This window comes from Theropithecus gelada, chromosome 2 (assembly GCF_003255815.1).
Source record: "Theropithecus gelada isolate Dixy chromosome 2, Tgel_1.0, whole genome shotgun sequence".
NCBI lineage: Eukaryota > Metazoa > Chordata > Mammalia > Primates > Cercopithecidae > Theropithecus > Theropithecus gelada.
In genome coordinates this window covers 10483012-10506086 of record NC_037669.1, presented here as the reverse complement: position 1 = coordinate 10506086, position 23075 = coordinate 10483012, and positions in this window count along the sequence as shown.

Here is a 23075-nt window from a genome sequence, read left to right as displayed (position 1 = left end):
CCTAGGAATCCAACTTACAAAGGATCTGAAGGACCTCTTCAAGGAGAACTATAAACCACTGCTCAATGAAATAAAAGAGGACACAAACAAATGGAAGAATATTCCATGCTCATGGATAGGAAGAATCAATATCGTGAAAATGGCCATACTGCCCAAGGTAATTTATAGATTCAATGCCATCCCCATCAAGCTACCAATGACTGTCTTCACATAATTGGAAAAAACTACTTTAAAGTTCATATGGAATCAAAAAAGAGCCCACATCGCCGAGACAATCCTAAGCCAAAAGAACAAAGCTGGAGGCATCACGCTACCTGACTTCAAACTATATTACAAGGCTACAGTAATCAAAACAGCATGGTACTGGTACCAAAACAGAGATATAGACCAATGGAACAGAAGAGAGCCCTCACAAATAATACCACACATCTACAACCATCTGATCTTTGACAAACAAAAACAAGAAATGGGCAAAGGATTTCCTATTTAATAAATGGTGCTGGGAAAACTGGCTAGCCATATGTAGAAAGCTGAAACTGGATCCCTTCATTACACCTTATATAAAAATTAATTCAAGATGGATTAGAGACTTAAATGTTAGACCCAAACCCATAAAAACCCTAGAAGAAAACCTAGGCAATAATAAAACACCAAAAGCAATGGCAACAAAAGTCAAAATTAACAAATGGAATCTAATTAAACTAAAGAGCTTCTGCACAGAAAAAGAAACTACCATAAGAGTGAACAGGCAACCTATAGAATGGGAGAAAATTTTTGCAATCTACTCATCTGACAAAGGGCTAATATCCAGAACCTACAAAGAACTCAAACAAATTTACAAGATAAAACAAACAACCCCACCAAAAAGTAGGTGAAGGATATGAACAGACACTTCTCAAAAGAAGACATTTATGCAGCCAACAGACACATGAAAAAATGCTCATCATCACTCGCCATCAGAGAAATGCAAATCAAAACCACAATGAGATACCATCTCACACCAGTTAGCATGGCGATCATTATCAAGTCAGGAAACAACAGGTGCTGGAGAGGATGTGGAGAAATCGGAACACTTTTACACTGTTGGTGGGGCCGCAAACTAGTTCAACCATTGTGGAAGACTGTGGCAATTCCTCAAGGATCTAGAACTAAAAATACCATTTGACCCAGCCATCCCATTACTGGGTATATACCCAAAGGATTATAAATCATGCTACTATAAAGACACATACACATGCATGTTTATTGCAGCACTATTCACAATAGCAAAGCCTTGGGACCAACCCACATGTTCATCAATGACAGACTGGATTAAGAAAATGTGGCACATATACACCATGGAATACTATGCAGCCATAAAAAAGGATGAGTTCATGTCCTTTGTAGGGACATGGATACAGCTGGGAACCATCATTCTCAACAAACTATCACAAGAATAGAAAAGCAAACACCACATGTTCTCGCTCATAGGTGGGTGACTGAACAATTGAGAACATTGTTCTCATTGAACAATGAGAACACTTGGACACAGGAAGGGGAACATCACACACCGGGGCCTGTCATGGGGTGGGGGAGGGGAGGAGGGATAGCATTAGGAGATATACGTAATCTAAATGATGAGTTAATGGATGCAGCACACCAACATGGCAAATGTCTACATATATAACAAACCTGCACATTGTGCGCATGTACCATAGAACATAAAGTATAATAAAAAAAAGAAAAAAAATGCTAAAAGTGTGGATTTGAATTATTCTCACCAAAAAAATGATAACTATGTAAGGTAATTAATTAGCTATGTTTAACCAGTCTGCAATGTACATATACTTTAAAACATCATGTTGTACACAATACATACACATAAATTTATATGTCAATTAAAAAAATGAATTTGGAAAAAAAGAAAAAAATGTTTACTGTTATGTGTTTAACATTGAGAAAATATTTGCTGCCTATAGTCCTAGCACTTTGTGAGGCTGAGGCAGGTGGCCAGTTCGAGCTTAGGAGTTCAAGACCAGCCTCGGCAGCATGGCAAAATCTTGTCTCCAAAAAAATTACAAAAATTATCCAGGCATGGTCCCAACAACTCAGGAGGCTGAGGTAGGAGGATTGCTTGAACCCAGGAGGCTGAGGCTGAAGTGAGCTATGATCACACCACTGCACTCCAGCCTGGGTGACAGAGTAAGATCCAGTCTCAGAAAAATTTAAAAAAAAAATGTAAAGAAAAAGACCTGCTTATATGAGAAATTATGACATCATAAAAATGTTGATTTATGTTTGTCTTTTCAATTAGAGCATTTCAAAAATATTTTTAAAAAGAAATACAAAATAGCCACCATGCAATGCTTGAATGCTTTTCATTCAAGAATGTATTGATGCCGACAATAGCAGTTGCAGGTGATCAAAGTGTAAATAAAATTGGAAAACTGTCACTAATTTTTTTTCCCTTACAATTATCATAGTTTGTCCATTGTCCTAAAACACTCAGGGGCTTCAATAAGCCTTCATTTCTATTTCAAATTACATTTAAAAATATCTTAAAAGTTTCTATATTACAAGTCACTTAATGAACATAATTAATCTCACATATATTGATTAAATTGACTATTTTAAGCAGAAGAAATCTCACCTATGAGATTAAAGATATTAAATATAGTTTGAGAGTTCAAGGCATCTTTGAGGGACATTTTTGAAATTGTATAATTAAAATATGGACTTTGATTTTAAGGAGGTAAGTGTCACTGAAGGGAAATATTTAGACTTGAAATAATTAAGATAAAAATAATTAAATCAAAAATATGTGCTAGTATTAAAATGTATTCATACCAAGGAATTCAAAGAAATCTTCAGAAAAAGAAAAATTAACCCTAAATCTAAGATTAGACGGGAATTAGGGAAGCAAGGTGAAGTAGGGATGCGTTTGAAGTTGGGGATAATTTAAGAAAACATAATTATGTACTTAAAATAAAAACACATATTGCGACTGAACAGAAAGATAGTCTCATTATTCTTTTTAATCAATTAGAAAGCCCTCAAGACCCAAGAAAAGGGAGATTCAAATTCTTCCTCTTCTTTGTGCAGCAAGAATATATGTGTTCTTTGTCAAAGAAAGTTACAAGGACCTTCAAAAATTTAAACTTTTAAAGATCTAAACATTGATGGTTTCATTTTCTAATTAGAATTATCTTTTGGTCCATTCTCAGATTTTACTCCTGAAAATCTAGCAGCTGGAACAGGGCAGATAGAAGGAATTTCATGTAAAAATAGAAGCTATCAGATTAGGAAAAAAGAGATAGGACTTCTATTTTTTTTTTTTTTTTTACATAACTTTTGTTTACATCAAGTGAATACTGAGAGAACAGTATTTTCTTGTTGACCTAAAAAATATGACACAAGATATAATGGCATGATTTTATAGACCCTGAGAGGCAGATGTTTTTATAGAAAACTAAAATCAGGAAAGCAAAAAACAATAATATTGCAAAAGAGTCTATCTTCTCTCTAGTGTATCCTTCAGCACTTACCCGTTTATTCTTAGAAACAAAAATGGATTCCCTGTGCCTTCTTTCCCAATTAACCTTAGCATTAAAATGGTTGAACAAAAAAAGCTCTTTAACAAGGCTAGAAATAAGAACATTCATGCTATTCTTTTTAAAATGTAACTCCTAAGGTGGTTAACAAAATATGAAGAGCAAAATCCATAAAGGTCATTTCTCTTTCAGCTGTGGCATTTTCTCACTGAGGCTTCCGAGTTCTCAGACCTTTCTTCCATTTTAGTTTTCTGCCTTTTCAAGCAGGTCACAGCTTTAGGCCTGACAGGAAAGAAATACGGTACATCTAATTCATTGTGAGTCTAGTTGTATTTCACCTCCTTCACATTCTGCCTTTTGTCAGACTCCATCTAAAATCAAATCACTATTGGCCAACGCCATGTACACACAAAAATGGCAGAGTTAGATGTGTCCAAATGAGATCATTATTCTGCTTAGCCCTAACGGTTTACATGGCTGTATGAAACACCAGCCATATGGTAGAGGAAATGTCTGCATGAGCTTACAGGAATTGTACCCATCAAATCTATTGCTCTTCATTCTACCATTAGTACTTAAAAGCAGATCAAGTCCTTTTGGACACAGCTTTCCCATGAAGAAAAAAAAACAAAGAAAATGTTTAACTAAACATTTAAATATTTAAAACATTTTTAAAACGTCCTCATTCAATATTAAACACTTGTGGAAGAGAACACGTATAGGAGTAAAGGCATATTTTATTACATCATTTTAGATTAATTTTCCTCAAGTAAACCATTTCTGGACCTGCTCTGGGACAGGTGGGAGCTTACTGCTCTGCTCTGCGAGGCGAGTCCCAGGCCTGTCTGGCAGCATTCACCACAGGCTGATGGAAGAGCCCTTGGGCTTTAAGTGAACATCAGAGGTGGCCTCGTAGAATCCCCGTTGGCTGGTGGTGATGGTCGCCACAGATAGAGGCTCCTCTGCCTATGAAAAGGGAAGGGAAGAACAGGGAGGACCTTGTATTGTGGTAAGAGTGCTACTTTTAGCCACGATAGAATAATAGAATAGAACATCAGGTAAACTGCTAGGTTTTTAAATCAAAGCCCTGGTTTTCAGAGAGCATCTCTGGACATCTGTAGGAGCTTGGGAGAACTCGCTGCCGTGAAGGCAAGGGACTTGGGCAAGGCCCAGTGCTGTGCTGTCTTCAGGTGTGAACCAGTGCAATCCCAGTTGTGGTGGCCACAGGGGTACTTACATCACGACACCCCCAGCTCCAGGTGGTTCACCAGGGAGAGAGGGACTTCATTTGCTTGGTAGAAAGTTAGGCAGGAGAACGAAAGTCTTCCTGGTAATCCAGAGATGTCTGGATCTTATCCAAATCCACCAAGACGAAACATTTACAAGTCTGCAAAAACCACAGTGTTATTGGGCTTGGGGCTGAAACCTCTAATAATACATGAAAAACATTGCCAAGGAGGACAAGCCCAGACAGGGAAGACTATAATGAATACTTAGGTATTTTTTATAGTATTATTGTTCAATGTCCAGACAAGACAAACATCTACAAGCATCAATACAATCCAGGAAAATATGACCTAATCAAATGAACTAAATAAGGCACCAGGGACCAATCCTGGAGAAATAGATATATGACCTTTTAGACAGGTAATTCAAGATTGCTGTTTGGAGGAAACACAAAGAAATTCAGGACAACACAGAGAAGGAATTCTGGGGTTGAAAAATGTAAATGACAGGCTGAAGAAAGCACTAGTCTCTTAATAGCAGAACTGTTCAAGCAGAAGGAAGAATTAGTGAGCTTGAAGACAGATGATTGAAAATGCAGTCAGTGGAGACAAAAGAAAAAAGAATGAAAAACAATGAACCATGCCTATAAGTTCTAGAAAATAGCCTCAAAAAGGCAAATCTAAGAGCTTTTGGCCTTAGGAGGAGGCAGAGAAAGAGACTGGGTAGAAAGTTTTTTCAAAATAATAGTATCACAGAATTTCCCAAACCCAGAGAAGACACGAACATTCAAATACAAGAAGATATCAACGTTCAAATACAATAATGTTACAGAACATCAAGCAGGTTTATCCAAAGAATACTGCTTCTAGGTATTTAATAACCAAACTACCAAAGGTCAAGGAAAAAGAAAGGATCTCAGGCCAGGTGCAGCGACTCATACCTGTAATCCCAGCACTTTGGGAGGCCAAGGTGGATGGATCACTTGAGGCCAGAAGTTCAAGACCAGTCTGGCCATTGTGGTGAAACACCGTCTCTACTAAAAGTACAAAAAAAATTAGCAGGGCATGGTGACACACACCTGTAATCCCAGCCACTCCGGAGATGAGGCATGAGAATCACTTGCACTAGGAAGATGGAGGTTGCAGTGAACCCAGATCACTCCGCTGCACTCCAGCCTGGGTGACAGTGATATTCTGTCTCAAAACTAAAATAAAAAATAAAAATAAGCCCTAAAAGCAGGAAGAGAAAAGAAACAGATATTATACAATGGGGTTTCAACACATCTAGCAACAGACTATCAGTACATCTTATAGGACAGGAGAGAGTGACATGCCATATTTAAGGTGCTGAAAGAAAAATTGCTTTTACCCCAGAATAGTATATCTGGTGGAAATATCCTTCAAGCATGAAAAAGAAATAAAGGCCTTCCCAAACAAACAAAAAGATCTTTTTTTTTTCTACATCTTGTAGGACACCAAACCTATCCTACAAGAAATGCTAAAAGGAGTTTTTCTTTACTTTTCTTTTTCTTTTTCTTTTTTTTTTCCTTTGAGATGGAGTTTCATTGTTGTTGCCCAGGCTGGAGTATAATGGCACGATCTCGACTCACTGCAACCTTCGCCTCCCAGGTTCTAGCACTTCTCCTGCCTCAGCCTCCTGAGTAGCTGGGATTACAGGCATGCACCACCACACTCAGCTAATTTTTTGTATTTTTGGTAGAAATGGGGTATCTCCATGTTGGTCAGGCTGGTCTCGAACTCCCGACCTCAGGTGATCCATCCGCCTCGGCCTCCCAAAGTGTTGGGTTTACAGGCATAAGCCACCGCACTTGGCCGAGTTTTTCAATCTGAAAGGAGAGGATGTCAATGAGTAATAAGAAATAAATCTGCAGGCACAAAACTCACCGGTAATAGCAAGCACACAGGATATTATAACACTGTAATGGTGGCATATAAAATACTATTATCTTAAGTAGAAAGACTTAAGATAATACTAATAATTGTCTAATTATTACTAATTTTACTAGTTATTACTAAGAGTAATAACTACAACAACATTTCAAGGACTAGATAGTACAGTAACACATAAACAACAAAAGTTACAAAGTGAAGTGACAAAGATAAAGTGTAGCGTTATTGTTAATTTTCTTTCTGCCTGTTTCTATATGCAATCAGTGTTAGATTGTCACTAGTTTAATATAATGGGCTATAAGACACTATTTGCAAGCCTCGTGGTAATCTGAAACCAAAAATCTTACAATAGATACACAAAAAATAAAAAGCAAGAAATTAAAGCATACCACTAAATATATATATGTGTGTGTGTGTGCGCGCATATATATATAAACATATATATATATAAAACCTTCACTAAAAGGAGGACAGAGAAAAAGGAAAGAAAGAAGAGTGCAAAACAATCAGAAAACAAATAACAGGACAGGAGTAAGTCTCTACTTATCAGTAGTAACACTGAATGTAAATGGACTAAACTCTCCAATCAAAAGACATAGAGTGGCTGAGTGGATGAAAAAACAAGATGCAATGATCTTTGGTTTCTAAGAAACACACTTCACCTATAAGGACAGACATAGACTGATAATAAAGAGATGGAAAAAGATATTCCAAACCAATGGAAACCAAAAAAAGAGCAGGAGTAGTTATACTTATATCAGACAAAACAGGTTTCAAGGCAAAAATTGTAAGAAGAGTCAAAGAAGGTCATTATATACTGATAAAGGGGTCAATTTAGCAAAAGGATATAATGCTTTTAAATATATATCCACCCAAAACTGGAACACTCAGGTATAAAAAGCAAATATTATTAGAACTAAACAGAGAGATAAACCTCAACACCATAATAGCTGGAGACCTAAACACTCTGCTTTCAGCATTGGACAGCTCTCTCAGACAGAAACTCAGCAAAGAAACATCACATTTAATCTGAACCATAGAACAAATGGATCTAATAGATACCTACACAACATTTTACCCAACAGTGGCAGAGTACACATTTTCTCTTCAGTACATAAATCATTCTGAAGGAGAGAGTATATGTTAGTCACAAAACAAATCTTAATAATTAAAAAAAAAATGAAAACCTACCAACCATTTTATCTGACCACAATGGAATAAAAGTAGAAATCAACAACAAGAGGAATTTTGAAAACTATACAAACATATGAAAATTAAAGAATATGTTCCTGAAAGATCAATGGGTCAATGAAGAAATTAAGAAGGAAATTGAAAAATTCTATGACACAAATGATAATGGAGACACAACATACCAAAACCTATGGGATACAGCAAAGACAGTACTAAGAGGGAAATTTATAGCTATACATGCCTACATCAAAATAGAAGAAAAGCTTCTTTTCACAAAACAGTAGTCCCATTCACAACAGACACAAAATTAAATACCTAGAAATTAACTAAGGAAGTGAAATATATCTACAATGAAAACTATAAAATATCAACACAAGAAATTGAAGAAGGCATCAAAAGATGAAAACATATTTTATGTTCATGGATTGGAAGAATCAATATTGTTAAAATGTCCCTACTACCCAAAGCACAATGCAATCCCTATCAAAATACCAATAACATTCTTCTCAGAAATAGAAAAAAAACAAGTCTAAAATTTTTATGGAACCACATAAGACTCAGGAAAGGCAAAGCTGTCCTGATTGAAAAGAACAAAACTGAAAGAATTATTATCTATCTTCAAATTATCTTATAGAGCTATAGTACCCAAAATAGCATGATACTGGCATAAAAACAAACACATAGACCAATGGTACAGAATAGAGAACCTAGAAACAAATCCACATGCCTACGGAGAACTTATTTTTGACAAAGGTGACAAGAACATACATTGGGGAAAAGACAGTCTCTTCAAAAATAGTACTAGGAAAACTGGATATCTAGATGCAGAAGCATGACACTATATCCTTATCTCTTTCCATAAACAAAAATCAAATAAAAATGGATTAGACTGAAATATGAGAGCTCAAACTATGAAATTATTTTAAGAAAACATAGGGAAAACTTCCCATAACATTAATCTAGGCAAAAATTTATTGAGCAATACCCACAAGCTCAAGCAACTGAAGCAAAAATGGACAAATGAGATCACATCAAGTATAAAAGTTTTCTCACAACAAAAGATACAATCAGCAAAGTGAAGACCCAACCCAGAGAATGGGAGAAATATTTGCAAACTACCCATCTGATAAGGAATTCATAACCAGAATATATAAGAAGCTCAAACAACTCAATAGGAATACATTTAATAATCGAATTTTAAAATGGGCAAAGCATTTGAATAGACATTTCTCAAAAGAAGAATTACAAATGACAAACAGGCATATCCAGGTGCTCAATATCATTGGTCATCAGAGAAATGTAAATGAAAACTATAATGAAATATCATCTCAGCCCAGTTAAAATGGTTTTTATCAAAATGTCAAGCTTTAACCAATGCTGGCAAGGATGTGGAGAAAAGGAAGCCCTTGTGCACTGTTGATAGGAATGCAAATTAGTAGAACCAGTATGGAGAACAGTTTGGAGGTTTCTCAATTAACTAAAACTAGAGCTACCATAGGAGCCAGCAATCCCACTGCTGGGTCTATACCCAAAACAAAGGAAATCAGTATATTGAAGAGATATCTGCACTCCCATGTTTGTTGCAGCACTGTTTACAATAGCTAAGATCTGGAAGAAACCTAGGTGTCCATCAACAATTGAATAGATAAATAAAATGTGGTATATATACACAGTGGAGAACTATTCAGCTATTAAAAAAAAAAAAAAAAAACAACTGAGATTCTGTCATTTGCAACAACATGGACAGAAATGGAGGTTATTATATTAAGTGAAATAACCCAGGGACAGAAAAATCAAAAATCTTATGTTCTCAGTTATCTGTGGGATCTAAAAATCAAAACAATTGAACTCATGCAGATAGAGAATAGAAGGATTGTTACCAGAGGTTGGGAAGGGTAGTGGGGTGGGGTGGAGGAGGTGGGAATAGTTAATAGACACAAAAAAATATAATGGATTTGGCAACACAACAGGGGGACTATAGTCCATAATTATCTAATTAGACATTTTAAAATAACTAAAAGATTACAATTGAATCTTTTGTGACACAAAAGATAAATGCTTGAAGAAATCAATTCTCAATTTTCTTTGATGCACTGCGTGACTGTATCCCGTAAATATATACATCTACTGTGTACCAAAAAATTAAATTGTTTTTCAAAAAGAAATAAAATGAAACTTTTATAAACATATTTAGAATGATGTATACCTATTAAATTATCTTTTAGGTAATTCTCATCTTCTATGTTTTACAGCCAAAGACGTTATTTTCTCTTTTTTATTTTTTCCAGTGTCAGATGCGTTGATTTTCAGTGAAAATGTGTGCCAAAAGTTCAGTTCTGCTGTGTTTGAAAGCCTCTTTATGGCCCAAAGAATACATCTGTACTACTTTTATTATAAAGATAAAACATGACACATCCAGCTGGGTAAATCTTCTGTCTATTTGCGGGTGCCCTCTGGGGGTAAGTTGGTTCACAGCTGGGGTACACAGGTTTCTCAAACTGCTGCTTGCACCGGGAGTATATAACTCCCAAGAGGCTGAACTTACAACATTACTCTCTCTGCCTGTGCTGGTTCTTTCTGCTGTTGTTCCTTACCAAGTGTCAGCCCTAGCCATTAGCTACTCTTCTTTTCTTTGTTTATATTTTCCATGGGGGTTGCTAACAATACACCTCCCTCCTCCTAAGAAAACAACAACAACAACAACAAAAACCTGCCACACTAATAGTACCACTAACAAGTCGACAGAAGAGAGAAATAGAGTATGTTCAAATGATAGTCCGGACCATTGAGAAGCTTGTTTTAGCAGCAGACTCTTTCAGTGTTCCTGGACTAATAATTTTGAATTTTGTTTATAAGATGGATCATTATCAAAGGCACCATTCACTGAACAAGAAACAGAGGCTAGGTCCTAGGAGTCATTATGTGGCAAAGTGTGTTTGTTTATTTGTTTGTTTGTTTACCACGTATGCAGTAAAGGAGCCTCAAACTAGAGCCATAACTGCAGTTCATTAAGAAAAGGAAAGCAACTGAAGCTTGATTTCTGCCACTCAAACTACCTTTTGCTACACTTTTGCATCTGTATGTTAAAAAACAGAGTGAAAAGAGCTTAAGCCAGAGATTCATTTGAATTGGGAAAAAGACTATAATTCAGTAAAGGGTAGAACTTAATCATCTGGTAAACTGTAACCTATAAAAGGATAGCCAGTAACCCCATAGGTTTGTGCACTTTTCATATCAGGGTCCAGAATTAGGTGAATCCTATTTCCAACACACACTTCACATTCTCTGTCTCTTTGGTCTCTCTCTCTCTCTCTCTCTCTCTTTCTCTCTCTCTCTCTCTCTCTCTCTCCCCCCCTCCTTAATGCATCTTTGCTTCTTTCTACATAAAAACAAATTTGTTCTTATGGTCCCTTATTTCCTCCACCTGATAGAACAAACATGGCCAACAACATTTCCTGAGTATAAAAACTGCTTCAACTAAAAAAAGGATTCTAAGGATCCTGTTTCTGATTTCTAGTTTATATAAAAATGAAAAAATACTGTGATTGGTTCAAGTTGGTTTAGGTGCCCACTCCAGGTGAATCAGTAATAGCCAGAAGAAAATGACAGACTCAAATAGTGCTAAAACTGGTGGCGGTTGGAGAGGGAAATGTAGAGAAGTTCTCAAACTCATAAAGAAGTGCTGTATTCTAATGAAGGGTAGGGAAGACTGACTAGCATAAAAATTAGTGCAAAAGCATGTGCACTGTAACTTTAAGCCTTCTGACTTCAGTTATATATTCTTAAACCACAGTCCTTACAATTAAAAAAAATCAAATTGTATTTTTAATGGAGAAATAGTAATTATATATATTTATGGGGTTTATATATTTTAATATTTTTTATGTTTACAATGTGGAATAATTAAATCATGCTAATTGACTTGTCTAACATCTCACTTGCTTATCATTCTTTTGCACTGAAAATATTTAAGTTATGTGCCAGGAAAAAAAAATGAGGACAAGTTTAAAAGGCACAAGAAAATATTTGTACAACTGGACAACAATAGGTTTTTATACAAATTCCTGTGTCCTTCATTTATTTGCACGACTCAACTCCAATGTATCTTATTTATCTGCATATTTTTGCAGGATGTACTAATATAGTATAACTGAAAATCAAGTAAAAATTTAGCAACATAGTTCATACTGAGGGGGATATTTAAACAAATTAATAAATTACAACTAACTTGATAAATATATAGCAAATTGTAACAATGTATAAAACTTTAACCTAAATTTATCACTTAAACACTATGTAAAATACCTATGGAAGGTTTTTATCTCAGTTAAAAAATTTAGAGTTTGGGAAAAGATAAGATGAATATGTAAATTTATAGATTTTAACATAATAAGCATTTGCTAATTACTTTCAAAGAGGGATTTATGGGCAAGATTATATCGTGTTCACAGTTGTATGAATAACTAACTCAAAATATAGGCAGGAGGAAAATAATGATTCCAAGGGAAATAAAATCTTACTTTCCAGAATGTCAAATAGGAAATTTATTGTTCAAAACTTTCCATTACTTGGGCTATTTACTACAGAGAGTATTAAATAACATAAGATGAAAGTGACAAAACCGATTTTTTGATATGCACACCATTTATAAGAAATATCTTCTGATAAAATGATGTGAAATCTAAAACATCTCGAAAATGAACTACCCTATTTCAAGTAGCTTAAAGCAAAAATGAGACATCTGCCGGGAAGTCAGCAAAAGAAAGACTGACAAGATCAACAGAAGTGGAGTGCCAGCAAGTTGTAATATATTATGACACGATCTACGTGCTATTTTTTTTTCTTTTTTTAAATGAAAGATTGAAGATGATTTAACATAGAAAGGTATTTCTGGCAGGAAGGCAGTAAGGAAATTTCCTGATGGTCTCAACTTTGAAAGCCATCAGAGTGGGAAACTGCATATCTACAGTGATAGCTCTAAAAAAAAAAAAAAAAAGAAAAAATGACTTTTTTTTTTTTAATCAAAGGCTACATGATTTGAGAATTCAGAATGGCAGATATGACACAGAGAAGGGAGTCTTGCAGATACTATTAGATGTGGGGGTGTGCTAACGATAAAAATTAAACCGAATTTTAGAATATCCCATTCTCTTCAAGATCCTTTGAGTGTTTAGTACTAACTGTACATTTCAAGTTCTCAGATACTTCACTGTGATCAGACGTTAGATTCCAAAGCAGTAACTACAGTCAAGTCACACGGAGCAGAATGGGGAACGTGTACTATAAACTCCCCAAATTTCCCAGGTCTTAAAAGGATTCCAGAGTACTAGAATAAAGAAAAAGTAAATAAATACAATGGAAACTATGGCCAAATTGTTTTCCAGATTTGTTCTTTGTGAAAGGATACTACCACTTATGATATAACTGCTATTTCTACTTTAAACATTCAGCCATAACCACTGCACGTTGATTATCACTGAAATCTCACTTCGTCTCCAAACTTGGCATCTTATTTTAAGCCCATAATCCCAGTGAAATTGATTCCACATAACTGGCTTCTCCTCACTCTTCCATTTTATGTTTAGACGTAGAGAAGATCTGAGCTCTCTAATGCTGATAGTCTAGTTTTATTGATTAGACTGTCTGTTAATATTCTGGGTTTGGAGATTCCAAGCCCTTTCTATACATATTAGCTGATATAGATTGTGTCCATGTTACATGCTTACCTTTTCCCCAAAAGGCCATCTTTTACAGCTCTCATTGTGCTTATATAACCCAGTTGACAGCAAGTTGGATCATGATAGTCCTGAAATCTTAGCACGCTTTGTAGCAAAAGGGTGTACATTTAAACTAATGATGTCTCTGGTCTTTCAGACTTTCTCAAGCAATATATGCTTATTCTTTCAAACGCTGATACATTATTTAAAACAAGAGCAACCAACATGGCACATGTATACATATGTAACAAACCCACACATTGTGCACATGTACCCTAGAATTTAAAGCATAATAAAACGTAAAATAAAATAAAACAAGAGCAAGGAGTCATAGCTTCTCCATCTTTAGTCTTTTGTCGTAAGAGGTAGGACTATTCAACATTCTCCACAGCACTGTATACTGATTTAATTTATACTGGTTGACTATGGATATGCTGTGTATCTTAAGAGTAGAAAAGAACTGATGAATATTTTGTTCTCATAAGATTCACAGTAAAATTTCAGCATAAATTAAAATAATTCCTAATACGAGCACAAAATATACCAAAAAATAAAAGGAATTATAGTCCTCAGATATCTTACAGTTTTACCCACATCTTATGGTCTGGTAAAGGATGTCTGCAGTGAAAGATGTAAGAATATTGCATAAAACCTTATGATTTAAAAACTCAGCTAATCTAAGCAATAGTTGAATAGCCAAACAATATTGAATAGAAGATATATAAGTTTGGGTTCCCCACAATCACATTCTGAGGCCAAAATATGTATTCAAAAGCAAGTTTATTTGGGAGATGATCCTAGAAGCTGGGTGAGGTTTTAAAAGCACGATGCTGGCCGGGCGTGGTGGCTCATGCCTATAATCCCAGCACCTTGGGTGGCCGAGGCGGGCAGATCACCTGAGGTTGGGAGTTCGAGATCAGCCTGAGTAACATGGAGAAACCCTGTCTCTCCTAAAAATACAAAATTAGCCAGATGTGGTGGTGCATATCTCTAATCATAAGCTACCTGGGGGGCTGAGGCAGGAGAATCGCTTGAACCCAGGAGCCAGAGGTTGCAGTGAGCTGAGATTGCGCCATCACATTCTAGCCTGGGCAACAAGAGCGAAACTTCGTCTCAAAAAACAAATAAAATAAAATAAAATAAATAATAAAAGCATGATACAAAGGAACAAGGAAAGCCAATAATGATGTGTTACTGGGCTAGTAAAATTTATGGACAAAAAGGAATAAATACTATTGGGGTTGCTATGAGAGTCTGTGCAGAAAACACTTTAAATTTTCCCCCTGTGGTGTGGAAAAAAGAATTTATTTACTATTTCTGTATGGATAAGTTTAGCTTTTTGATTGGTGGTCAGCAGAATTTTTCTGTGAAGGACCAGATAGTAAATATTTTAGACTTGCCATAGGATGCCACAGGATGTCTGTCACAATAGCACAACCCTTGTAACATGAAGGCATCTATAGATGATATGTTAGCAAATAACTCTGGCTGTGTTTCAATAGAACCTTATTTACAAAAACAGGTGGTAAGCTCAAGTTGGCCTGAGAATCACAGTTTGCCACCTCCTACTCTAGACCACCAAGTTCTCTGCTCAGCACAGCTGAAGATGATTATGCAACTAGAGAATGTGGTTAGGTAGAAAGAGGCACGAAGCCGCGGCCTTTAATGAAAATGTCTATAAGTGGTAAATAGAAAAGAAAATATTAAATTTGATTTCAGTAAAGGAGGTTATTTAAAAGAAAAGTAAAAACTATGTTGCATTTTTTTAATCAAAGAGCATATAAAGTATTATGCTAGAAGGATCTCAAAATTATTATTATTTTACATTATAAATCTCCTGAATTAGAAAGAAAGCTAGAATTCAGATCTATTTGATCCCTGATGATGCTTAATTAAATTAATAATGTTTGATATGTTTAATCACATAAATACTCTGTAGGAGAAGAATGTTTACAAAAACAAAACAAAACAGCTATTGCCCACTTATGTGTTCTCCCTCTACACTATACCTAATTGGAAAGATTGCATGCTATAGTTAGTTCCTTGCAAGTAGCAAGTATTCAATTCCTGTCAATTTGGCTTTTTGTTTGTTTTTGTGTCTTAATCAGATCAGATTTAAATTAAAGATAGAGAAAAGAAGCTTGAGATCCAATGACATTGGCTTATGTACCCTAAAATTTAAGCATCCATGACCATACAAAAGGTTGAAGGTAAAAAACAATGATTCAAGAAATAAAATTATCACTTTAGAAACATTAGCTAAATAAATCATTGATGATTTGATGTTTTAAACTTAGTATTTATATTACAGACTTTTCCTAAAATATCATTTAAGAACATGGAGGCACACATATATTCTAGGTCAGTCAAATAAAGTTCAGTCGTAGTAATTTGGGGAAATTTCAAGACACATAGATCAGTGGGTATTTTCATTTTATGACTTTTTAATTTAATGTTCAGTTAGACTGCACCTGAAGAGCTTTGATTTATAACTATATATTTACCGGACATAATTTAAAAATAAATAAAAGATCAACCAAAAAATGTTTGTAAGGTAATAGCATTTCTTCTGTAGTTTTGTGAGACTGTAATCGAGTTCACTTGTAAGCAATGAGATTATTGCCTCATAAAATAGCCCAGTAGTGTTATGTTATTTTCCCAACTGTGGTGCTCCAAGACCTGTTAAAAATGTGTGCAATAACTATGAACATAAACATATAAATGTATTGAATTTTTCTTTTTTCTGCATCAAGTTATAGGAGTAACAACACAAGAAAAAGGTTAAAAACTGACCAAACAAAATGAATTAGGTCAACCACAAAATATAGCCTTAGGTGATAAATTATAATATTTTCAAGAGTAGATATATTAATAGACACAAACATCTGTGCTCACAATATACTTACAAATTAACAGTTCAAAAGCTTAATTATGAATTTGATAGGGAACGGAGATGTTAGCATAATCAGAAGGTTATGCAAGTCTGTTATGAAAGTCAGATAATTACACTAGGTTTTGAAGAACTTGTCTTTGTATGTTTCTATCTTTAACTTTAATTTGTCTGTGGATGGAGAAGTCAAGAGAGATGTGAAGGAGGCGGTGCGTGTGATAGGCTTTCTAAGATGAACTCAAATTAGAGCATTGTGAATGGCGATGCAGATTTCTACTTAGAATGTATTCGTTGTATTTAGGGGCTGAAGATATCACAAGAATTTATTTCGTTTGCTTGTGTGTGTGTGTGTTTTGTTTTTTTTTTTTTTTTGAGACGGAGTCTCGCTCTGTCGCCCAGGCTGGAGTGAGTGGCGCGATCTCGGTTCACTGCAAGCTCCGCCCCCCGGGTTCCCGCCATTCTCCTGCCTCAGCCTCCCGAGGAGCTGGGACCACAGGCGCCGCCACCTCGCCCGGCTAATTTTTTCGTGTTTTTAGTAGAGACGGGGTTTCACCGTGTTAGCCAGGATGGTCTCCATCTCCTGACCTCGTGACCCGCCCACCTCAGCCTCCCAAAGTGCTGGGATTACAGGCTTGAGCCACCGCGCCCGGCCGTGTATTTTTTTTTTTTTTTTTAAATAATAAACTTTATTTTAGATTCAGGGGATAAACGTGCAGATTTGTTACACGGATATGCTGTGTGATGCTGAGGTTTGGACTACGGATGATTTCATCACCCAGGTAGTGAGCATAGTTGCCAGTAGTTTTTCAAACCTTCCCTCTCTTCCTTTTCCCTCCCCCGCAGTAGTCCCCAGTGTCTGTTGTCGCCATCTTTATGTCCAGGTGTATCCAATGTTTAGCTCCCGCTTATAAGTGATAACATGTGGTATTTGATTATTTATTCCTGTGTTATTTTACTTAGAATAATGGCCCCCAGTTTGCTTTGTTTATTGCCTATTGATTTTGTGGGGGTTTTTGTTTGTTTGTGAGTTTGTTTTCTTAGAGAAAAATAATACCATGTCAGATAAAAATAGATTGCTGTACCTGTAACTTGCCATGTTATTTGCGTTTATCATAAAAATGTAGAGAAGAGAAAGGTAAAGCTCTTCTCTTCCCAATGTGTCTAAATGTGGTAGCCTCAATTAAATTCTAAAATGACTCTTCATACACCCTCCCCTTGACTGGAGTATGACCATTGAATAAGATTTGATATCACTCCCATGATTAGCTTACTAATCAGTTAGCTTTATGAGAATCAAAAGAAAAATTACCTTGGTAGGCGTGACCTAATCAGGTGAGCTCTTAAAGGAAGAGAATGCATCAGAGAAATTATCCTCCTGGCATGAAAGGAGAAGTAAACCATCATGTTTTGAGTAGGCCTATGAGCCAGAGGCCCCTAGAAGCTGAGACTGACCTGTAGCTGAAGAACCAACTGGCAAAACAGAGATCTCTGTAACTATAACTTCAAAAAATCTGTCAACTACCCGAAATATTTTGAAAGAGAACCCCAAACTCCAGATGAAAATGCAGTATGGCTATCATGCTCATTTCAGCCTTATAAAACCCTGAACAGATAGCCAAGTGAACCCACTCTCATACTCCTGACTCAGGAAACTGGTTAAATAAATGCCATTATTATTCCCAATCTACAGATGATAAATTGGGGCTAAGAGAGATATAAATAACTAGCCCAAAGTTACACCATCGGTAACCGTCTGTGCTGGGATTTGAACCAAGGGAATCAGACTCTACTCTGCCTTATTTTCTTCAGTGTAATAGTATCTTTGGTAGGACCTTGCTTTGTTTGCCTCCATACAAAGATCTCCTGAAATCAGTGGCGCAGGTGCTGATAATTATTTCGTCAACTGATTCGTTCATGGTTCTGTGAGGGCATGATTTATATCTTTTTATATTTAATACTTGAGTAGTAAACCTAAACTAATTTTCTTTTTCAGCTTTGTGTGTGTGTGTGTGTATGCATGCTACAGTTTGGGTAACTTTTATTGCAAGATTTACAAAACTCACTTTGGTAGTGGGAAGTTTGAAAAGCCTAATATGCTGTTACAATATTCAGTGAGATTTTGTTTGTCATTGCTTTATACATTGCTGGAATTGCCATTTAGCTCTTTCTTGTTGTTCTAATAACAGATCTAAACTTTCCTATTTGCTCATTCATTATATAAAAGTTTTCTTTTAAATTTTTGAAGATGTGTCTAATAGTTCTTTTAAACTTAATGCTTTTGCTGAATTTTTAATTTTTGTTGTTTCCTAGTCTGCTTTTATTGGCTTATTCTTACACCTGGTAATAAGGCACATTTTCCTGCTTCTCAGCATACTTAGTAAAATTTTATTCTTTACTGTATGCTGCAAATTATGGACTCAATATTGTTGAGACTGAATTGTGTTTTCTTTAGTTAATACAGTATTTAGTTTTTTTCTGAACACCAGTTACTTTAGTAAAGAAGCAACTTTTTTTTTTTTTTTTTTTTTAACTGAGTTCTTTCATTTTAGCTGTGTTACAGTGGATCTAGAGTTGCCATCTGGGGATCAGATCAGGCCTACCAAAATGTTTCTTTCTAGGTTCTTTCCTGAATGCCTAGTGATTTCAATGAGGTTTATTCAGTAGGACAGGTCAGAAATCATACTTTTTCTAGTGCTGTATGAGGTTCAGTAACTTCAGATCACAGAAACCTAGCAGTTATTTTTTTTCCCAGTAGTTGTACTTTGTCAGCACAAGGCCTTGAGCTTTGAACGCACCCTTCAGTTTTTAGCAAAAAATTTTACAGTATCATGAAGATTTCTGGAGCTCCTTCTCTGCATAATTCTTATCTATGAGGTGTTCTGCCCTCCATTTCCATCCACAGAGTTAGACTGACTATGAACTCTAATTTCCATCTTGTCAGCTCAGTGAGACCTCTATTCACTGCAGTCCCCTTCCTTTGCTACAGTTAAGAAAGTGCATCTAAGACAAAGCTTAACTCTCTACTTCTGCCTCTCAAGAGCCACAGTCCTTCCTGATGCGCAACTCTAAAAATTATTTTATGCATTTTGTTCAGTTTTAAAGTTATTTTCAGGGGTAGAGCTAGTCTAAGACCAGCTGCTCCATTATGACCAGAGATGACAGTCCCCATTTTAAAATCGATACTATCTTAATTTTCATTTGAAACATTTCATCATATTCTACCATCTTCCACTGAAACATCAGTCACCTCTGTCACCATCCTCCTTATCTATTAACCAAGTATTCAGTTCCCTGTCTGCTTAGCCCTGTACTCACTGATGGAAGGAAGTATTACTGTTTTTTCAAGAAATGTTTCTCCTACTGATTTGGCTGCAATTGGAAGCTATGTTCACTTTGTTCAAATGTTAATTTTTTGGTGTGTATCTCTTAGAGACATTTTATTAAGGAAAACTTTGACTTCTAAAACACTTTGTATTTTCATATACTCACACAGCATATACATCTTTTATGTTGCATATTCTGTAGAGATTAATCTTTTGACATTTAGTTTCAGATTCTGATGACCTAGGAGATACTTAGTTTTTGAGCTCAATGTTATATATATATATATATGTTCACACATATATATTCACACACATATACACACACATAAGGACACACATATTTGAGTTAAAATATTAATGAAAACTGGACATTAAAATGAAACAGATTATTGAAACAGATTATTGAAACAAATTGAAAAAGAGAAATAGATTAGACAAACCTGAGTTTGAAAAACAAACACAGTTAGTGGTACTTTTACTAAAAATTAAACCACTGTCAAAAGTTTCAGTGAAATTCATTTGTGATATGTTAAAATACTTTTAAAAGACATTATTATTGGACAGTGTAGCACACCCAATATGCTCCCACTGCATTTGACAGCAGAAAGTTTCCAGACTAATGTCACATATTTTTTACAGATATCTTAGAGGTTAACTATCAACCACTCTAAGGGACACAACCAAACAGACATCACATTAACGGAAGTTTTGTGGTAGGACCAGGAAGTAGGTGCATTCAATGACAAGGACAGTACTGATGAAGCCTTTCACGTCAAACTTAAGAGTATTAACTAGCCATTATAAATAAAAGTAAAAATTATCCTTAATTGCAGTCCTTATATTTGCTAAAAATCCTTGAAAATGAAAGTCATAACGTACCCTTGTTAAAATATCAGTAGTTTAATGAAAAATTTTTTGTAGCATTCTGGCCAGGTTTTTATAGGGAGTTGGCACTCATTGTGTGCTTGCTTCTTTATAAATGCTTTCAAAAAACATCTCATTCACAGAAAACTGTTGCAGAGTAATTGGGGGTGAAATCTCACTGAGTTATTATGTTCAAACAGCAGATACTGGAATAGAGACAGAATTGCCTCAGTTGTATTTGGCATATTTATTTTATTTAGTAATATATTTTTATGCATAATTCTTCTCTATTTGTTATTTACAGAGAGCCATCTAAAGTAAAAACCAAAAGTGTAATTTCAAAGAATACTTGACCAACCTAATGATACAGGTGCATTTTAGAGGTTAAAAACCAGGTTAAACTATAGAGAACATGCCATGCTTTGAAATTATAAAAAAGGTATTTTATAATAAGTTTCACAGTTATTAATAAAGGTAAGATTTGTGAGTAACCATCATTAATATTCATCATAGTGTCATATAAAAGAGAAGGCAATGATTTTCAAAATTTAGCACCATTTCCTAACTTTTCACCTTTTAAACAATAGACATTGCTGCAACAACAAAAGAAACAATGAAAAAGTATATGGCTATTCATAATGTGCATACTATGTATATATAGTATGTATATGTATTTATATAAATAAGTATATATATGTATGTGTATGTATTTATATAAATAAGTATATATACATAAGCACACATGCACACATATTCATGATATCTGAACTTCTCGCAGAGGTTGGTGTTCATAATTACATTGGGTATGTTGACTCAACACTGCAGAAGCTGAATATTTCATGCTTATGAAAATGCCTAATGCAAACTGCACATGTTCTGTGTTATTAATGAGTGTGTAAAATAAGGGATTGGAAAATGTAAAACATTCCCATAAAGTATGCAGGGGCAGGTGGTTTATTTGTCCATGGAATAAATCTTTAATTTGTGCTCTGAAATATAATTTTGCAAAACAGTGTTCCTTCTCACTACCAAAAGAAAATACACTAAAAATATCTCTTCTTATCTCTTTAAAAATAATTTCCTTATGTACTGTTAAAAAATACATTTAGAAAATATTCAGTTATATTGTGCCAAAAAAATTCTGATATATACACCATGATCACCGTAATAATCTTATTACTGAATGTATACTTTAGGTTACTTTTTCCCCAAAATTTGAGAAGTAAGAAGTCAAGATAAGAGGAGAAAATACAGTCACACAGTCATAGCTTATGTACCACATCACAAATGGGAATAGAAGAGGAAGAGAGAGACAGAGAGAGATAGGAAGAGAGAGAGAGAGGCAGGAATGTGTGTGGGGGCTGGGGAGTTAGATGTGGAAAAGCCACAAACCTGTAGGTTAAGAAACCTGAGTAGTTATGACTTCTGCAGAAGGATATGAGTTTGCATTTTTGAAATGTGAACAGACAACATTAAGTCCAACATAAAAAGCGTATCTCAGAAGGTTAGAAAGATATACCTATGTAGAGTCTAAGAGCAGAACAGGCAAAACACAGAAAGGAAGATATAAGTAACAGCGTTAACATTTGTGGAAATAAATAGCAGGACTCATTCATGGTTTACATCCAGAAACACAATTTTCAAGCGAGGTCTTCAATCTTGCAGGAAGATTGTAAAGAAACCCCCACGTTTGCATTGTAGGAATATGGGGATTAAGCCACACCATCGTTGAAGTTAACAGAATCCCACTGGCATGAAACCCAAACTTTCAGACATACGGTGCTCAACCATTGGTCTGGACCATGGGACCTTCAACCACTATGAGGTGAGTCAGAAGTAATTCGTTACAATTATAAAAATAAAAATAATACAGAAAACATCAATAGAAATAGTTGTGAGTTAATTGGTATAAAAATGTCAGTCTATCTTACTGATAGTCTAATATGCTTTCAGATAGTCTAATATGCTTTCAGAGTAGGAGAAATAGAGTTGGTTATCACTACCAGAAATGGCCATGGGAAGTGACACACAGGTGAATCCTTTCTGAGATGTCAACAGGCAGCAAAAAAAAAAAAAAAAAAGACCAACATTCTCTGCTTTAAAGAACAGAAGTAAGAAGCTAAAGAAGTTATATAAGCCTCTGGTAAACAACTATGGCTACAAACAATCAGTCATCAACAGGTTTTTTTTTTTTTTCCCCTAAACAGTTACTCTGGACAAGGTGCTATAGTTATGCAACAAAGTGAGGAACATATTCTCTACTCCCAAGGAATTTATAATCTATTAAAAAATTAGGAACCCAAGGAGATATGATCAAATTTGATTTGTTCCTTTTTTTTTTTTTTTTTTTTTTTTTGAAAAAATTTTGCTTTTTTCCCCCCGGGGGGGGGCCTGGGGGGCTATTGGGGCTCTGCCCACTCCCC